The 20,749-nt window shown below is 38.1% G+C and overlaps 1 long non-coding RNA gene across 1 annotated transcript; it reads right to left on the bottom strand.

Moving 5' to 3' along the window:
- Positions 847-20,657, bottom strand: LOC110259986. Its single transcript, XR_002342541.1, has 4 exons — positions 20,480-20,657; positions 19,276-19,304; positions 5,110-5,161; positions 847-877 (listed from the first exon to the last, which is right to left on the bottom strand). It is a non-coding gene; the product is annotated as an uncharacterized LOC110259986 (long non-coding RNA).

Raw genomic sequence — 20,749 nt, 5'->3', positions numbered from 1 at the left:
GATCCCCACCTTGCTTTGTTAATTCAAGTCTTAATTTCATTTTGCTGAGTTTCTACATTCCTATTGTTACTTTAGTGAGTTTTCTCAAAACACTCATCTTCATTCTATCTTCCTTACAGAGCATTCCTGCTTATAAATTACAAACTATCACGTAAAGTAGGTCATGAGTAAAAATTGGAATGGTGATTCTGATCTGACTTTAAGTAGTGAAACATCTGTTTCCCTATTATGATGACTGATTCTTACCAGGCACTGTAAACAAAACTGATGTAAGCTCAAATAAAAAAAAAGGAACATGAAAATAATTTTTAACAAAAAAAAAAATACTGGCCAAATGACATATATTATCATCAACACCATGAGTATCACAATTATCCATTAACTAGTATTATTGATTAATTCATTAATGTTGAATTTAAAGTAAAATGTAAAGAATAATTACATGTATATTACAGTTAAATTAAATGCTGCTTTGTGGGGGCACATGGTATATTACTATACTCAAATTCCTTTCTCAGAACCACATTCTAGAAGCTGCTTTTAAAAAATGTAAAATCAGGAATTCCTGCTGTGGTGCAGTGGGTTAAGGATCCAGCATTGCTGCAGCTATGGTAATAGGTTGTAGTTATGATTCAGTTCTGATTCTTGGCCTGGGAACTTCCACATGCCATGGATGCAGCTGGGAAAAAAAAAAAGAGAGAGAGAGAGAGAGACAGAGAAATCAATTGAAATTATAATGAAAGACATGACACATTCTGGTTAAATGTAATGTTCATGTAGAGTCCCCTGGTGGCTCAGCAGGTTAACGATGCAGTCAGTGTTGTCACTGCTAGGGCACGTGTTCAATCCTTGACCTGGGAACTTCTGCATGCTGTGCCTGGGGCCAAAAAAAAAAAAGTCATGTTCATATAAAACAAAATGTGTTCACTTGTTTGAATTTTATATATAAATTATATATTAATCTATATGTACATATATACATTTATATATACCTGTATGAACATGAGTCATATATTTTTAAGACCCTAAGCTAAAACCACTCAATTAAGCCCCACCTGGTTTCCTGAACCTTAGAAATTATACGAGATATTTAATGTTTGTTGTTTTAAGCTTTTAAATTTTGGGATAATTTGTTATATAGCAATAGGTAACTAATACAGCAACTCTATCATGACATTTCCTCCCAATTCTTTCTGAGTCCAGAAGGTTGAGTAATGGGAGAGGAAGACCAACCCAGGAAATTGTTACAGAATTTTCATTCCTGGGAGTTGTTGGATCATTGTTTTATCACTTCTTCTCCTATAATATATTAAGTCTCAGATTTTAGGCACTCCCTTAATTCTAAAGAGGGAACCAGGACTCTGATCACAGCAAGCACATGGGGTCTCTTACAGAGAGTATTTTTCCCATTTTTTGTGTGTGTATAAAGGCAATGTGTTGAGAAATTAAGCAATTTCACTGTCTTAAACTTTCATCAACAAATATTAAATGTAATTTGTTAAACTGCTAATTATCATTAGTCTTAAAAATAAAAATTTCCAATAAATGAAATTTATAACACTGGGGTAAATGTTAATGGCATAGGAGGAGGACTAGAAATTTTTGTAGTAGTGCCCTGACAGATTCTAATTTTTGAATTTTAAACAGAATTTTAATTTAGTACTATGCACTATACTACTTAAACACTTGTGCCAAGCTGGGAGAGGTCCAGGAAAGAGAAAATTAAAGCAAAATCTATAATTTAGTTATGGAGTATGATGAAGCCAGATTTTTTTTGTTTCCTGAAAGGGATATGGTCACTTTAAACATAACACGAAGCAAACCATTGTAACACACACACACACACACACACACACACACACACACACACACACACACACTATAATTTGACAAAGTAAACTGGCGAAAGAGTTCTTAAATTGGTAACTGAGGTCAGTAAATAAAAATTGCCAAAAGGACTCCCTGTGTAAGATAGCCATGGGAGAGGGTAAAACTAAGATGAAGTTTCTGAAGTGGCTAAATACTATCTTCTGTTTAGTGGAAAATATTTAAGTTTTGTCCACTGACTATAAAACAGTGTCCTATATGTTGTATATGGAGAAATGACTGGAGGGCAAAGTGTAAGAGAGAAATCGGAAAATTCTGTGAGAAGCTTCCCAAGAAGGGTGAATAAAACATGTTACCATTACTACAGTTTAGTTCAGAAGCATGTAGAGGTTTTACTTTTGAGCCCAGGAGTCATATAAAAAATTCTTGCCAGCTGGAGTTCCCATCGTGGCTCAGTGGAAATGAATCTGACTAGCATACATGAGGACACAGGTTCGATCCCTGGCATTGCTCAGTGGGTTAAAGATCCGGTGTTGCCATGAGCTGTGATGTAGGTTGCAGACGTGTCCCAGATCTGGTGTGGCTGTGGCTGTGCTGTAGGCTGGTGGCTACAGCTCCAATTCGACTCCTAGCCTGGGAACTTCCATATGCTGCCGGTGCAGCCCTAAAAAAAAAAAAAAAAAATTTCAAAAAATTCTTGCTAGTAAAAGTAGTAAACTTGACCAACTGCACATAAAAAGACTTAAAGTAAAGATTCAGGAAAATCTGAAAATTAGAGTTTCAGAAATTAAGAAACCACAAAGAAAGAATTCCATATATATCATAGAATCCATATCCATAGACATACAAATGTATGTGCATGTACACATATCATATTTTTAGTAAGATATTCTAAAGAAGATCAGCTTTAGGTGACCGCTAAATTTGAAGTTGTTTGAGTTTATTTCTGTACCATGATTTGGACATCTAAGTTTGATATTTTAGGCAGAAACCCACCACTTAATTCAGGAAAGACACATTCTTCTGCTCTTGCACCCTTTAGTCTCAAGAATATGCAGCATTGTTTACCAACACCTGGCAGCATTGTACAGCATCGTAGGAATAACTCCCACTTTACAACCTATTCATCTCCACAGGTCTTTGAAAATTGAAAAATGTCATGATATGACAGCTTTGAGATGATTGCTCACTCATGAAAAAGTTATATGATAACTAAAAAGAGAATATTTATTTGGTTAAGAACCCAAATAAGGGAATTCCTGTCATGGCTCAGTGGTTAATGAACCCGACTAATAACTATGAGGACGTGGGTTCGATCCCTGGCCTCGCTCAGTGGGTTAAGGATCCAGCGTTGCTGTGGTCTGTGGTGTAGGTTGCAGATGTGGCTCAGATCCCATGTTGCTGTGGCTGTGGTGTGGGCCAGCAGCTGCTGCTCTGATTCGACCCCTAGCCTGGGAACCTCCATATGCTGTGGGTGCAGCCCTAAAAAGACAAAAGACAAAAAACAAAAAACAAAAAACAAAAACCCAAAACAAACAAACAAACAAATGAGCAGTGACAAATTTTATCTGCAAGAGAAATCCACAGAAGGCAGAGACCCAAGATGGTGCCCATGGTGTGGGGAAGCTTTGAGGAAAAATTGGAAGCTGGGCTCTAAGGGGTAGGGTCAGACTTTAGGGGACTGAGAAAAGAGCATTAGATTAGCAGTGGGTGGGGGCAGAAGCAAGGACACTGTGAGCAGAGAAAATGAGGAAACTGATTTAGATAAGAACTGGAGGCTCATGCTGGGAAGGAGTTTCGAGAACAAATGAGTAAGTAGCAAGCAGGATAGGAAGGTTACTCGATTTAGTAAGTGGGCATTGCTCAGAGATCCCTAGAAGTGCTATTTCAGGAGACAGGTGGTCCACAGAGAGAACCACTTATTATTTATAAAAAAATTTGATTTTTTAATAAATTTATATCTTTCATAGCTTCTCAGGAAAAATAAAGCTACTATTCTGAAGATTCCTAGAGGTTTTTATTAGGAATAATAAAATAATAATTTTGGCAGAAGTAAATAAGAACAGGGTATCAGGATCTTCAGCCGTGATAGATGAAGGAACTTGAAAAATCTCCTTTTATATTGACAATTTAAATCTATAAGTTTGTCTTAAAATCCCAAAGTTTTAAAACAGGGGAAAAAAAGTTGTCTGGCCCACTGGACTGGGAACACAAAAAAATAGATTTTAATTATTACGCTATCAACATATACCCCTTGAGCAGACCTGTCAGCTTCAGGTTCAATTCCTCTGGTTTGTCTCAGGGTACTGAAGTCAGCTCTTCATAAGGAGAAATCCCATTCCCTCTGCCCTTTCTCCAAACACCCTCCTCCAACCAGCTATTATAGTTCCAACCAGAGGCTCCACGGTAAAACAGGTGGCTTTTGCTTATGCCTCTGGAAAATAGGTCTCATAAGAAGAGGGATAGAGAGCAAAGTATGGCATATACCTACTTGGAGTTTCTTTCATAACACAGGTGAATGGACCTACAGCTAGGTTGGGGAAATGCCCTAGAGATGGCTAAATGAGAAGGGTTCTATTTGAATGAAGTACTGTGTTTTAGTTTGTTGTACCGTCTTGGACAACCATGACCAAGCAGTTATTTTGGAAAAAGGAGTTTAAATGATCTACATTCCTTGGCCTTATGAAACCAACAACTATAAATAGACAGGATAAGCATTACATGGATGCGCTTATTGAAATTTAAGATGTAAAATAAAGTTTTACCTCCTAATCTCTTGGAATATCTTCACACTCAAACCAAACATGGAAATGAAATAAAATGATGAATGCTTATAATTTGTGTAGTTATCAAATTCTCCAAAAGATTTCAGGGCATTCAACATAACAGCTAAGAAAAATCTTGGTCCTTATTAATTTTTATTTATAGAATTTTGTTCATATAGCTTAAGTTTTAGTGACAAGAGAGCCTGTATTTTTCTTCCACAACAAAGAAGAATGTGACCTTTTGTCTGTCTGTAGTTAGAGTCCCTGCCTATAATGAGATGAGACTTTCAGAGGCAATGAGTGTATTTTTCATGTGGGAGGAATGTGAATCACTGGGGAGAGGCCTCTACAATGGGTCCCAGGAAGCCCTGACTCCTACTCTTGCTCCTGTGTAATCCCCTCACCTGGAATGTGAACTGGACATAGTCACTTGCTTCTAAAAAACAGAATGCAGGAAAGAGGAGGGGTGTCTCTTCTGAGATTAGGTTATACAAATAGCATGACTTCTTTTGCTCACCTTCTCTTGCTTCTTCATCCAGTGGAAGCCAGTTGCCATGGTGTGAGCTGCCCTATAGAGAGGCCAGTGGAAAGGAACTGAGGATGGACTCTGACCATGAGTAGTGAGGAACTGAGACCTCAGCCCAACAATCCATGAGGAATTTAATCCTGCCAATGATCACATGATCCTCCCCTAGCTGAGCTTTCAGATAACTGCCAACCTAGCCAACACCTTGACTATAGCCTTGTGACAAACCCTAACCCAGAGGACCCACTCAAGTGCTCTCAGATTCCTGATCCACAAAATCACTAGACGTTTTGTTTTAGTTTTGGAATAATCTGGCTATAGCAATAGATAACTTACACAGCCCTCAAGAACCTTTTGGTCTAATCACATGAAATAAATATATAAATAAAGAAGAGCTAACATTTACAGAGTGCTTATTATATGCCAGGTATTTTTCTAAGCATTTTACATACATTGCTTAATTTCATCCTTACAACTATTTTGTGACGTAAATATTACTATCACCATTTTATAGATGAGAACACTAAGGCGACATGAGGTAAAATAACTTGGTCATGGTTACACAGCTAGTGGAACTGTGATTTAAACTCAGTATGGTGCCTGAGTCCAAGTTCTTAATCACTGTGTTGCTCAGCTTCTTTCCATTTTATATGCCACAACACAAGTATGTACACCTCACAGAGGCAGTAGAGCACAGAGAATGATTGTACCTGTAGGGTAAAGAGAGGGGTCAGAAGGATTCAGACACCTAAGCAGGATTCAAAAGATGGAAAGAAGGCATTGCAGGCAAATGCTGAGGTCTGGGGTGCAAAACCACATGGTACCTGCCAAGGACATGTTACTCTTCCTTTCAAATTTTATAATCAGTTATGCGGTCTTCCTTATATTCTGACCTTGATTTTTATCAGTAAATATTATCCTCTTGGAATTTTAGTAAATTGAGTCTTTTTCAAAAAGAGTAATGCCTGGTTCTTGACCAAAGGCAAAGGCAGGAGCTCAGAATGAGTTGAGCAGGAAAAAAAAAAATCCCCTCACTTGTTTCAGCACATCAGCTGATTTAGAGGATTAGTAATGGGGGCATTTGTCTTTGGTAGCAACAGAAGCTCAGTTTACATACTTCCCACATGCTGTTCACTAGGGAGTGCCCAACAGTATAATGCTCTCCCTGTCCTTGGGACAGTAAGGAAAATCAGTCATAAGTTTAAGAAAGAGGATCATAGTTTCCATATTTAAAAGAAACTTTAAATAATTTTGCATCAGTCTCAAATAACCTATTGGGTATTTGATGGGAAAAATGGAGAAGACAGAATTAACCCCTGGAAAAAGTAATCAGGTAAACCTAAAAACAAAGAGAAAAGATTATAGATATGATAATTAGGGATATAAAGAATGGTTGCTTTTCCTTTCATTATCACAATTATCCTCAAAAGGCCAGGTAAAGGTTTTTTTTTAAGATGAATGTAGTTGTAAGAAATAATGCAGAGAGATCCTACACAGTGTAATATCACAACCAGGACACTAACACTGGGAGAGCCCATCGAATTTATATAGTTTTACATGCACTCATGTGTGGCGGCGGGGAGGAGAGGATGCTCAAGCTGCTCGAGCTTACTTTTATGCAGTTTTATCATACAGATAGGCTCATTTGGTCACCAAAATCAAGATACAAAAGATCTATCACAAAGGTCCCTCATGTTATTCTTTTGTAGAGTCACCCCTGCCCCTCCTACTATTCCCAATCCCTGACAACCTCCAATCTGTTCTCTATCTCTATAATTTTGTCATTCAAGAATGTATATAAAAATAACCTTTTGAGACGGGCTTTTCTTCACTCAGTGTAATTCCCTGAGATTTATCCATGTCGTCACATGTATTAATAGTTCATTCCTTTTAACTGCTGAGTAATACTCCATGGTATGGATGTACAAGTTTCTTTAACCAGTCACCTGTTGAAGGACACTTGGGTTGTGTCCTGTTTGGGGTTATCATAGATAAAACTTTTGTGAGCATTTGGTACAGGGTGTACTTACTTATTTATTTATTTTTTTATTATTTTTTTTTTTTTTTTTTGTCTGTTTTGTTGTTGTTGCTGTTGTTGCTTTTCTTGGCGCTCCATGGCATATGGAGGTTCCCAGGCTAGGGTTGAATTGGAGCTGTAGCCACCGCCTACGCCAGAGCACAGCAACGCGGATCCGAGCCGCGTCTGCGACCTACACCACAGCTCACGCAACACCGGATCGTTACCCACTGAGCAGGCAGGACCGAACCCGCAACCTCATGGTTCCTAGTCGATTCGTTAACCACTGCGCCACGACGGGAACTCCCTATTTATTTATTTTTTAATGGCTGCACCCACAGCATATGGAGCTTCCCTGACTAGGGGCCAAATCAGAGCTGTGGCTGCTGGCCTACACCACAACCACAGCGAGGCCAGATCTGAGCCACGTCTGTGACCTACCCTACAGCTCATGGCAACGCTGGATCCTTAACCCACTGAGCAAGGCCAGGGATTGAACCCACATCCTCATGGATACTAGTCAGATTCGTTTCTGCTGAGCCACGATGGGAACTCCTGTGTACAGGTTTTTGTGTGAACATTTCTCTGGGGTAAATACCCAAAAGTACAACTGCTGGATTACACGGTAAGTAGCAAGTTTAGTTTTGTAAGAAACTGCCAGAATGGCTATATTTTTTTTACATCCCCACCTGCAATGTGTGAGTAATCCAATTTCTCTGCATCTTCCACTGCATTTGGTGTACCATAACATTTTATTTTTGCCAACCTGATAGGTATTTAGTGGTAGCTCTTACTGTGTTTTAACTTTACATGTGCTAACTGCTGATGATTTTTGAACAGATTTTTATTTGCTTATTTGCTATCTGTAAATCCTCTTCAGTGCTATGTATGTTCATGTCCTTTGCCCTTTTTTTGACTGGAATTTTTTAAACTGTTAGGTTTTTAGAGTTTTTTAATATATTTTAGACACATTTTTGTCAGAAATGTGGTTTGCAATTATATTCTCTCAGTCTATAGTTTGTTTTTGTTTTTTTTAATCCTCTTCACAGATCTGTCACAGGGCATGAAGTTCAATAAACAATTTTTTATTTTATGGACTATACTTTCAGTGTCAAATATAAGAATACTTAGCTTAACCCTATGCCCCAAAGATTTTTGCCAAGGTGTTCTTTTTTTAAGTTTTACATTTTATATTACCTGTTTTACATTTAAGCCCATGATCCACTTTGAGATAATTTTTGTAAAAAGCGTGAAACTCAGGTTGAGGCTCACCTTAGTTTGGCCTATGAATGCCCAATTACTCTAACCCTATTTGCTGAAAAGGCTATCCTTGCTCTATTGAATTTTTCCTATACTTTTGCTAAAAAATCACTTGAGCATATTTGTGTGGGCCTATTTCTGGATTTTCTATTCTATTCCATTGAACTATCAATTTATCCCTGTGCCAATACCATATAGTTTTGTGATTCCTCCTACTTAATGTTTTTTTTTTTCAAAAAAACTTAAAATTATTCCAGGTCCTGGACTTTCATGTATAAGTTTTATAGCAAGCTTGTCTATATTATAAAATATTTTGCCGAGATTTTGATCAGGATTGCATTAAATCCATAGTAATCAATTTGGGGAGAACTGATGTCTTTATTATGCTGAGCAAAGTATGAACACAATATGCTTCTCCATTTGTTTAGGTCTTCTTTTATTTCTTTCATAAATATTTTTTAACTTTCAGAATACAGATATGCATAGTTTTATTAGATTTATACCTAAGTGTGTTTCTTTGAAGCAATCGTAAATGGCATTGCATTTTAAATTTCAGTTTCCACATGTTAATATAGGAATGCAATTGGGTTTTGTGCATCAACCTTGTATCTTTAGGTCTTGCTGAACTCACTTATTAGTTCTGGAGCTGAGTCTGTGTGAGTGAGAGTGTGTGTGTGCAGATTTCTTGGAATAATCTATGGAGACACAAATGTCATTGGCAAATAGGAACAGTATTATTTCCTCCTTTCTAATATGTATGTCATGTCTTTTATTTCTTTTTCTTGCTTTATTGAGCAGGCTAGAACTTGCAGCCACTTTACTATAGTGGTGATAGCGGGCATTCTAGGATACCTGGGGGAAAAACATTCAGCTTTTCACCAGTAACTATAACGTTAGCTGTAGATTAGGAGGTTCCCCTTTATTCCTTGCTTACTGAGGGTTTTTAATCACAAACAGATGTTGGATGTTGTCAAATGCCTTTTCTGCATCAATTGATAAGATCATATGATATTTCATCTTTAGCCTGCTGATTTGGTGGATGGATTATATTATCTTATTTTTAAACATTGAACCAGCCTTGTATGCTTTGTACATCATGGTATATAAATCTCTTACACATTGCTGGAATGAATTTATTATTTCATGAGTATTTCTGCAATCAAGTTCATGAGTTATACTGTCTACAGTTTTCTTTTGGCTTACTGTCTTTATCTGGTTTTGGTATCAGAGTAAACTAGCTTCATAGAATGAACTGGGAAGTATTCTCTCTTCACATATTTTGATAGAGATTGTATATAATTGGTGTTCATTGATCTTTAAAGGTTTGGAAGAATTCTCTTCAGAAACCATGTGAGCCTAGAGATTTCTTTTATGAAATGTAAACATTTAAGGATTCAATTTCCTTAATAGCTCTAAGGCTATTTAAATGGTCTGTTTCATATTGAGCAAGTTGTGGTAGTCTGTTTCAAGGAACTGGTTCATTTCATCTAAGCTGTTAAATTTATATGTACAGAGTTACAGCAGTATTTTCTTATTATTTTTTTTTGTGTGTGTGTCTTTTTAGGCTACACCCGCAGCATATGGAGATTCCCAGGCTAGGGGTTGAATTGGAGCTGTAGCCTCTGGCCTATGCCACAGCCACAGCAACGCCAGATCCAAACCCTGTCTGCAAACTACACCACAGCTCATGGCAACACCTGATCCTTAAAACACCGAGCAAGGCCAGGGATTGAACCTGCATCCATATGGATGCTAGTCAGATTCGTTTCATCTGAGCCATGAAGGGAACTCCTCTTATCTTTTTGATGTCTGCAGAGTCTGGAATGATATATTGTTTCATTCCTGATAAGGGTAATTAGTGACTTCTTTTATTCCTGATCAATCTTGCTAGAGGGTTGTTAATTTTCTTTTACTGATTTTCTCTACTGTCTTCTTATTTTCAATTGTATTGATATCTGCTTTTATAGTTATTATTTTCTTTGTTCAGTTTATTTTGCATTTCTTTTCCTAGTTTCTTGAGGTGAGACTTTTCTTTGACTTATATATTATTTAGAAGTGTGTTGTTTAGTTTCCAAGTGTTTGGAGATTGTCCAGTTATTTCTGTTATTTATTTTTAGTTTGATTCTATTGTACTTCAATAATATATTCAGTAGAATTTCAATTCTTTTAAACTTAGGATTGTCGTATGGCCCAGGATATGATCTTACTTGATATATCTATCTGGATACTTCATAAGAATGTATATTTTGCTATTATTGTGTAGAGTATCTACAAACGTTGATCAGATCCTTCTGGCTGTCAGTAGTGTTGTGTTCTTTTATATCCTTGCTTATTTTCTATTTTCTTTTACAGCTTAGCTGTTCTATTAATTGCTGAGAGAAGGGTGTTGAAGTCTCCAACTACTATTGTGAAACTATATTTTTTTCTAGTTTTATTAGTTTTTGTTTCACAAAACTTGAGGCTCTGTTGTTTGGTATACACTTTTTTTTTTTTTTTTTTTTTTTGTCTTTTTAGGGCCGATGTGTGGCATATGGAAGTTCCCAGGCTAGGGGTAAAATCAGAGCTGCAGCTGCAAGCCTATGCCATAGCCACAACCATGCAGGATCCAAGCCGCATCTGCAACCTACACCACAGCTCATGGCAACACCAGATATTTAACCCACTGAGCAAGGTGAGGGACCAAACCCACACCCTCATGAATACTAGTTGGGTTCATTACCACTGAGCCACAAAGGGAACTCCCTGGTGTATACATATTTCAAGTTGCTATGTTTTCTTGATGGATTTACTCTTTTGTTATCTCTATCTCTGGTGGTTTTTTTGCTCTGAAGTTGTCTTTATGTGATGCAAATATAGCTGCTCCTACTTTCTTTTGATTAATGTTTGTGGGCTATCTTTTAAAACTCTTTTACATTCAGCCTATGATTATATTTGAAATGAATTTATTGTGGACATCATACAGTTAGGTCATGTTTTTTTAATCCACTCTGCTAATCTTGTCTTTTAATTGGTGTATTTAGATCATTTACATTTAATGTAATTGACATGTTAGAGCTTAAGTCGGCCGTCTTAGGTTTTGCTTTCTGTGGTATTTCTTTGTTTTCTATTTCTCTAGTTTCCTTTTTTTCAGCCATACTATGGGTACAACTGTTGATGTGATATACTTATATATTGCAAAATGATTACCATTGCTACAGTTTTTTTTTTTTTTTTTTTTACCTAGTGGATTTAATTACCTGTTTTAAATATTTTGGTAAAATATTCAAAACATAAAATTTATCATATTTAGGAGTTCCTGTTGTGGCACAGCAGAAACGAATCCAACTAGGAACCATGAGGTTACAAGTTTGATCCCTGGCCTCGCTCAGTGGGTTAATGATCTGGTGTTGCCGTGAGCTGTGGTGTAGGTCCCAGATGCAGCTCGGATCCTGCGTTGCTGTGGCTTTGGCGTAGGCCAGCAGCTGAAGCTCCGATTCAACCCCTAGCCTAGGAACCTCCATATGCCGTGGGTATGGCCCTATAAAGCAAAAACGATTTAAATAAATTAAATAAAAATTAAAAAGTTACCATATTTAATCATTTTAAGTATGGAATTCAGTGGCATTAAGTAAGTACATTCAAAATGTTGTGCAACCATAACCACTATCCATTTCCAAAATTTTTCATCATTCCAAACAGAAATTATGCACCCCTTAAACAATAACTCCCCGTTTCCCTTTTATCTACAGTATTTTTATTTTTACTCTTTGTATAATTTTTTTAGTGGCTGCTCCAGGTATTATATTATATATATATTTATCACAGCCTACTGGTGTCATTTTACCAGTTCATGTTAAGTATAGAAAACTTACCTCCCTTTATGTCATTGCCCCCCCGTTTATATAATTGTCTTACATATTTATTCTACATAAATTTATAACCACATCAGTTAGTATTATAACTTTTCTTCCATTGTCAATGTATAAATTTAGAAAACTCAAGAGGAAGAGAAAAATCTATTGTACATACAAATATTTTTGTATATTGTGTTCTTTTTTTCTTCCTGGTGTTTCAATTTTATGTATTTTTTTCTTTGTTTGGAAAATATTCTTTTTGGTAGGTCTGGTGGTGACAAAGTCTCTTAATTTAATTCCTTCAATGAGAATGCCTTGATTTCTCTTTCATTACTGAAAAATATTTTCACTGGACATAGAAATCTGGGTTGCTAATCCTTTTCTTTTTGTACAGGAAAAATGTTGTTCCACTTCCTCCTGGCCACCATGGTTCAAGTGAGAAATCTGCTATAATTTATATTGGTTTTTCCCTATACATAACAGTGTCATTTGTTTCTGGCTGCTCTCAAGTATTTTCTTTTTCTTTATATTTTATTTTTTATTTTTTTTCATTATATTTTAGAAGTTCAACTGTCATATGTGGAAATCTTATTTGGCATTTGTTCAGCTTCTTGAATTTGTAGGTTTATATCTTTTGTCACATTAGAGAAGTTTTTAGCTATTGTTTCTTTGAATACTTTGTCAATCTTCCTCTCATTCTCTTTTCCTTCTGTGACTGCAATGACATGTTTGTTACTTTAAAAAAAATCCCACAGGCCCTGAGACTCTGTTCATTTTATCCCAGACTATTCTCTTTCTATTGTTCAGACTGGGTAAATTCTATTGGTCTGTGCCTCAAGTTCACTGATTCTATCCTCTGTTATCACTCTATTAATACAAAGTTAAAATACAAAGTTTTTAATTTTGTGTATTTTTCATTTCTATAATAATTTCTCTATCTTTGCTGAATTATTTGTTTCAAGAAAATTTGTAAATGACTGAAGTATTTTTATGCTAGCTTTAACATAATTATCAGATAATTCCAACATTTGATTCATCTTATTGTTGGCATCTATTGATTGTCTTTTCTCACTCATGCTGTGATTTTCCTGGTTGTAAGATGAGTGTTTTTTTTTTTTTAATTGTATAGTGAACATTCTGGATAGTATATTACAAAGCTCTGGATCATATTTAATCTTCTTTTTACTTTTTTTATGCAGGCAATCCCTTGTTGAGATTTAGTACTGGGCTACTAGGTATGTATGTGTAGCTTCTCTCTAAGCTGTGACAATACCATCTTGGCAAAAGTGGAGCATTGACTTGAATTGCCTTGTTGCAGATGGGTAGGGTGGGAGTTCAGCCCTCTCCTTGTTCCACTGACAAATTTTCAGTGAAAGCAGAGCACCAGCTCCCACTGCCTTGTCACCTCTAAATGGGGGTATAAACCCAGCTCCCTGCTCAATGTGCTGATACTACCTTAGAGCACCACCTGCTTTTGCCAGGCAGGAGATGGAAGGTCAGCTCCCCACTTAGCTCTGTTAAATCCATCCTGCAGAGGAAGTGTACTACTGCCTCTTGTGTCCGTGGGTTAAGGGACGGTTGAGTAGAAAATTAAGTCCCTGCTCAGCTCTACTGAAACCACGCTGTGGGGAGAAGGTGCTGTTTTTCTGTGTTTGGGTGGAGTAGGATGGATATTGCCAACAAAGTTTTCATGGTTAGGCCATCCTTTTTTCCATTCTTTGGTTAGGGAAAACAGGCTTTTCTTGGAGCTTTTATTTTCTGTGTCTATTTGCGGTGCTGGGTTGGAGGCTTTTCGCAATGCCTTATCTGAGATATGAGAGGAAACCTGTGAACTTACCACCATTTCTCAAGTCCCAAGATCCCCATGCAGCCCAATTTCTTTCTACCTTTCAAAATATTCCTGTGTTTGTTTTTTGTGCTATGTCTAGGTTTTTTTTGGTTTGTTTGTTTTTAAAGGAATAATCTGGAGGAATGGCATTATTTCATGTTAATGGAACTGTAAGTCTCCTTAAAAGGCCATTTTTCAAGCACTTGCTTAGTTTACTACCTGAAGTCTCCCTCAGGTTGTCAAAAGTCATGAATCTTGTATTTCAGCAATTTACAACCTAGACTCTGCCCTGAATAGATGCACAGTAAGTTACATAAACAGATGAGTCAAATGCATATGTAATAATAGGAAATAACAGCACCCTACATTTTTACAGGGCTTCATGGTTTACAGAGCACTTTCTACATATATATACACATATAATACATTTACTAATTAAATGTATACATTTACTATATAAAATATATTTATATTACTTTACAAATAAATGTATATAATTGAACAATGTTACACGGTAGGTATTGTTATATAGATAGTTATTTTTTTAAAAAAAAAGACTGTTTGGTTAAGGTTTTTGCCTAAGTCTGAAAAGCTGGTAAGTAGAAGTGTTAGAATTTTGGGGAATTTTAGTTCTAGACTCCTGCTACCTTACCACACAAGATAGGGTAAATGATCCTTTGTTTAATTAGAAATCCCATGTTTAATAAGTAATCATGGAGCATAATTTTGCTTGTTTGAGGTTCAATGGCTTATGGGTTTGGGACCCAGATAGATTCAAATTCAAAGTTCCATGGCATATAGCTATTAGCTGTGTAATCTTGGAAAAATTACTTAACCCCTGTGCCTCAGCTTCTTCATCTGTAAAACAGGGATAAAAATAATGTTTATTTCAAAAGACTGCTTTGGATAATCACAAATTTAAAGAATAGTGCCTGGGAGTTCTTGTTGTAGCACAGTGGAAACACATCTGACTAGTATCCATGAGGATGTGGGTTTGATCCCTGGCCTCACTCAGTGGGTTGGGGATCTGGCGTTGCTGTGGCTGTGATGTAGGCCAGCAGCTGTAGCTCCAATTCAACCCCTGGCCTGGGAACCTCCATATGCTGGGAGCGTGGCCCAAAAAGTAACCCCCTCCACCCACACACAAAAGTAAAATGCCTGGCATGTTGTAACCACTCAATAATGGTAGCTACTATTATTATTAGGATAAATAAAGCCAAAATTAAAAGAAAAACCCATTGCATTTCCATAATGAGGAAGTAATGACTCAGACTCAAATCTTTTAAAAGCAAGGAGGATACATCCATCCATTCCTGTTTGGTTGTATAGTACCTCACATGTTGCTTAATAGATACTGGCATCTCTGTAATTTTAGAACTGGAAGGAACTTAAAGGTCATCTATTTCAAGCTTCTCATTTTATAGATAAGGAAACTGAGATTGGGAGGGGTTGAATGAATTACTTCAGAGTTAGAGTTCTGGCACCCTTCCTGCCACACCTGGTATACGACACAAAAGAGTAAGCAAGTAAAAAGTATAGAGGATAACCTAGATTCCAGAAAGAAAGATTCAGGCCAATAAAAGCTGAGGGAGCAGATTTAAAAGGTGTTAAGTACCCTCCCCAACAGGGCATCATACACGAGGGCAATGCCTGCATATCATCCTCATAGAGATCTATAAGGGTGTATCTGAACTAGAGGGCAACCAATGAGAAGTGCCCTGGCCTCAGGAGGGGTGAAGGCTATGTTGGGAGGGCTTTGCTGGTGAGAGAGGCTATCTTCTACAGATATTAATGGTGCTGAAAGAAGGCAATGATGGATAGAAAGGAAAGGCATTACTGTTGCACTGCCTCTCCAATCCCTAATAATAGTGATAACGGCAGGCAAGTATCATCCAGCCAGCTAGCAAACAAGCATGTAGGAGGCAAAATGCCCCAAACCACACAGGAGATATAAAAGAAGTGAAAAACATTCAGATCAATATTTTTTGCTAGTAGTTACACTTTCACACATTTCTTAAATTAGTCTTAACAGCAATTTCCAGAAATGTCTCATGTGGAGATTTTTTTTTTTTTTAGCTTGAAAATGATGAAAATTGATTTTTAAAGAAATGAGAAGGAATGTTATTTTTCATAATCCAGTATTTCATAATAACACATTCTGTCAATTTAACCTTACTTTCATACTGTCAGCTAGAATAGTCAGTAAATTAGCAAGGCCTGTTTCACAAGGTCTTTTTTTTTAAACAATTATAATTAGAGTCTTTCTTACCCATTTCTGAACGTGTATTTTGCATAAAAACATATTTTAAAAGCAGTTTTTTAATATATTCTCAAATCGGAAAGATGAAATTGTGGCTTTTTCTATCTTGCCTCTGTTTAGTTTCAAGCTTCTAAGCTTAAGTCAAAATGAAAAGAATACATGAGATATACTGAATAAGGGTGAGTGATAAGCTATAGTTATGTATAACAGCTATTAAACATTTCAAACAGATGTAATAAGCAATTCTAAAAACTTTTCTTGTTGTTGTTAAAGAAACGTTAAGTAGGCAACAAAAGTAGTTTACAAGATAGTTATATATAATGAGAGCTACCTTATAAATTGCACATATGGGTCTGTGTGTACACACAGAAAAAACTCTGGAAATTCACCCCAAATGTTTAAACTGATGAATTTTGTTCTGGGTCTTTGATTTCATGAGATTTCATGGGATGGTTATTTCTGTATACTATTTGTACTTTCTAATTTTTTTACGATGAATATGTATTTTGGCCAGAAGACAAAGGTTTTTTTCCTTCTTTCCTTCCTCCCTCCCTTTCTTTTCTTAAATGTTAGGGAGAATGGAATTTGAAGTAGAGGGAAGGACCAGTGCAAAGTACAGAATGATTACAAATGAAAGGTTTTCCAGACTGAAAAAATATGGAGGCAGGAGTGCACTGATATTGGAGTGGGGTTTTGTTTGCTGGTTGGTTGGTATTTGTGCGTGAATGAATTCTTTGTTGTGTGGTAAAAATGTAATCACAGAATAATAATCTGCAGTTGTTGTGAAAATGGAAGTTTTCTCTGTTGCTTCTACACGCCCTTCTCTGAGAAATCAAGGTTTAGGCTTAAAGCAATTGTGCAGAAGGTAGGAAGAGACAATATAAATTAAGGAGGGAACATAAAGATCTCTGCCTTTAGAAGTTCTATTTTTCTCTTCTTGGTTGAATTTGAGGCCTCTTCCTTTGTTTATTCTCTTTCTTTAAGAAATACCTTGAGCATTGATTAAATCATGAGAGAGAAAAGAAGAGTCAGTCCTGACCTGAGAGCTAACAATCTGGTAAACAAGGTACATATTTGAAAAGTTAATGAAAAATATGGGGGCAGTATGCACTTCAGCATTAAATGACTTAACAGGGAAGTCCTACAGCTGGTAACTACAATGAACATGGTCTAGATCAGTACTATTCAACCAAACTCTCTACAATAATGGAAATGTTCATTCTCTGCTGATTAACACAGTAGGCACTAGCCACGTGCAGTTACTGAGTAGGTGAACTGTGGTTATTAGCACCATTGAGAAAATGAATGCAAGTTTTCTCAATTTAAAATTTAAATAGCTACATATGGCTGGTGACTACCATACTGAAGATTAGGCAGGCCAGGACTTAGAAGGTATCAATAGTAATAGGACTTGGGGAGGATCTGAGTAGCTAAGATAAATGAGATAAAGCATTCTAGAAGAAAAGCATGAATAAGCTGTGCTCAACTCACCTGGAAAGTATCAAAGTGCCTGGTGTTTGGATGGGGGACTGGGATGCCCTGCTATGCTGGGCAGACCATGCAGCTGAGAAATTAGGATCTGCAGCTGTAGGTAATGGGGAGTCTTGATTATTTCTATCAGTAGAATAGCTCTTATCATGTACCAGGTATTATATTGAGCACCTTACATGGGTTGTCTGACTTAATTATTACAAAAACCCTTTGAGGGGAATGAAGATTCTTTGGTGGCACTGTAGAGGTAAGAGATAAAGGCAGGTTAAGAGAAGCAATTGCAATCTTGGAAACATGTCAAAGGTACTAAGAAGGTGAGGAATGTAGAAGCTTGAAAGCCTCATTTAAGACATTAGGGGAGTTTCCTCATGGCTCAGTGGTTAAGGATCCAGTGTTGTCAGTGCTGTGGCTCTGGATATAGCTGTGGCATGGGTTTGATCTCAGGCCTGGGAACTTCTGCATGCTGAGGTTTGGGGAAAAAAAAAAAGACATTAAGTAATGAGACTCATTAGAACACGTGGAGGGTGAATGGAAAAGGGAGTGAGATAATTTGTATCCCTAGAGATACCGATGAGGACAAAATCCTGGGAAGCACCAATAATTCAGTTGAAGGCAACTGACTTGGTAAAGGGATCTTGAGAAGGATGTAGTTTGCACTGGAAACAGGTTACTGGAGTCAAGGAATCTAATGGAGAAAAAGTTATCAAGAATCCTACAGGTAAGTGAAAGCTGAGGAAGAATCAGTGGTAGAGGAACATGGGAGAGTTAAGATAATGCCAACAAAACCGAGTCAAGAGGAGGAGTCAGTTTGGGAAAGGAAATATGGATTCTGTTTTTGAGGAACTGACTGGAGGTAGGAGTCCTCTGAATAATGATGTCTTGCTAGTTGGGGGGAGGAATGTGAAACTAGTTTATGAGACAGATCAGGGCTAGAGAGAAGCAATTTGAATGTGTTCTCCAAGGACAGCAGGTAAAGAGAAAAGAGAACGTTGAGGACAGAACCTGGGGCAAATACCGATCCACAAAGGTGGCTAAATGAGAAAAGAGCCAGGAGGGGAGAAGGGGTGACTGAACCATACCGTGGCAATGCCCTGGAGGTCAAGGAAGAATTTTAAAGTTGTGATGGTGGGTCACAACTTTCAAATGTAGCAGTGAGGTCAAGGGGAAAAAAAAAAAGACAGAAAAGGATGACAGAGCTTATCAAGAAGATCCTTGGAGAAACAGGAGGAACAAGAGTGGAGGATTTTTTCGGGCAGCCTGGCCATGAAAAGACTGAGCAGAAAAGGGAAACAGCCTAAGGAGGGTTGAATGAAGGCTCTCCCCACATCCTCAGGTCAGCTGGCCACTTAAAAAGGGAGAAGGCACGCCTTTTCTGTTGGGTACTTGACAACAGTTCATAAAATGGATACAACAGATGGACACACTTTGAGAAGGGTGACAGAAGGTGCTGGAGTTGAATGTTTTTTACCTTCTCAGTGAAGGAGGAATCAGGGCCACCTGTCAAGGGAGAGAGGAGAAAGGAAAACAGGTTAGGTGGGGAAGAGAAAGGCCATGTGTAAGAGCAACAGTGCGGCTGCCCTTGAGTATCACGGAGAACTAAATAAAACGACTAGGTAGGTGCTGGACCAACGTGATTCCATGATTTTTAAGTTGCCATCTCATATTTACTCCTGGGAACTGACACTAGTAGCAACCACCACTGTTTATCATGTAGTTATCATGTGCTACTGGGTGTTTACCTAAATTATCTTCATTTTCCTAACAATAGATCGAAGTATTATTAGTTCTAATTATTACCAAACTATAAAAAGAGACACTGAGGCTCAAAAAGGTTTTACCTTAATAATAATAATAATAAAAAGACCAGGTACTATGTTGCCAATCACTGTTCTGGGCACAGAAAACAGAGGCCAGGGGGCTGCCTTAGCGCTTTATTGAAGGAGTGCAGACAGAAAAGTGAATGAAAATAACTGAAACAGATAACAAGTGGTGAGAAAATAGTAAAACGGCTATGATTGACCATAATAAATATGGTGTAGTAATGGAGGAGGGAATGTGGTCAGGGGGGGACCCTCTGTGGTACAAGTGAGCCGAAAATTTTAGGATGACACGATGGAAGAGTTTTCTAGTCCAAAGAAAGGCTAAGTACAGAGGTCCTGAGGCAAGCATCAACTTGGCTTCTAGGAGGAACGCTAAGCTAAGGTCGGGGCAGTCACAGCTTAGTGAGCAAGTAGGTACAGGCCAAGGTAGGAGGCGCCATGGCAAGTCAGGGGAAGGATTCACGCGAAGGGGGTAACTCCATCGGAAGCAATGGAATAACGAGCCGAAGAGGCAGGAGCCAGGCTGCCCCGAGGTCCGACGCAAGTTTCCCTTCCGTGATGCTGCCCCCGGGGTGAGGCAACCCGTCAGGAGAGTCCCAGGGGCCAAAGGGCCGAGGCCCGCGGGGGTGGGGGTGGAGGTGTAAGGCTTGTGACCTCCCGGTGTAGCGAGAATCGAGGCAGGATCGCGGGCCACGCCCGGCCAACAAGCAGCCCCCTTCTCCCACCTCAGAATCCCCCTCTTCTTATTCCAGTTAGCGACCCCCGCCCGCAGCACCACCCACTCCGCTCGGCCTGGCTGGATTTTTCCTCGGGGCGGCGAGTCTGCTTTCCAAAACTTGGAGAAGACAGTACCCTCAGGAATGACAGGGAGATGAAATAACTCAGGGCTGGGGCGAAGTCCTATGGGAAATAGGCCTTTTTATTTCTGCCTTGTTTTCCCTCACGGCTTTCCAGAAACGACTTGCTTCCCAGGATGCTCTCCAAATCACCCCCTCCAACAGCGAGACTATTGGTTTGGCCTCTAGTCCCAGATTGGCTGAAGGATTAGGCCTCGGCCAGGGATTGGAGGACGTTCGTTCCTTACGTATTCTCGGCGCTTATTGGTTCGTTTTCTCCGTTTCT

Source organism: Sus scrofa, chromosome 3 (genome assembly GCF_000003025.6).
Source record: "Sus scrofa isolate TJ Tabasco breed Duroc chromosome 3, Sscrofa11.1, whole genome shotgun sequence".
Classification (NCBI taxonomy): domain Eukaryota; kingdom Metazoa; phylum Chordata; class Mammalia; order Artiodactyla; family Suidae; genus Sus; species Sus scrofa.
Note: the sequence above shows the minus strand (reverse complement) of the source record. Positions and strands in the feature narration are given on the sequence as shown.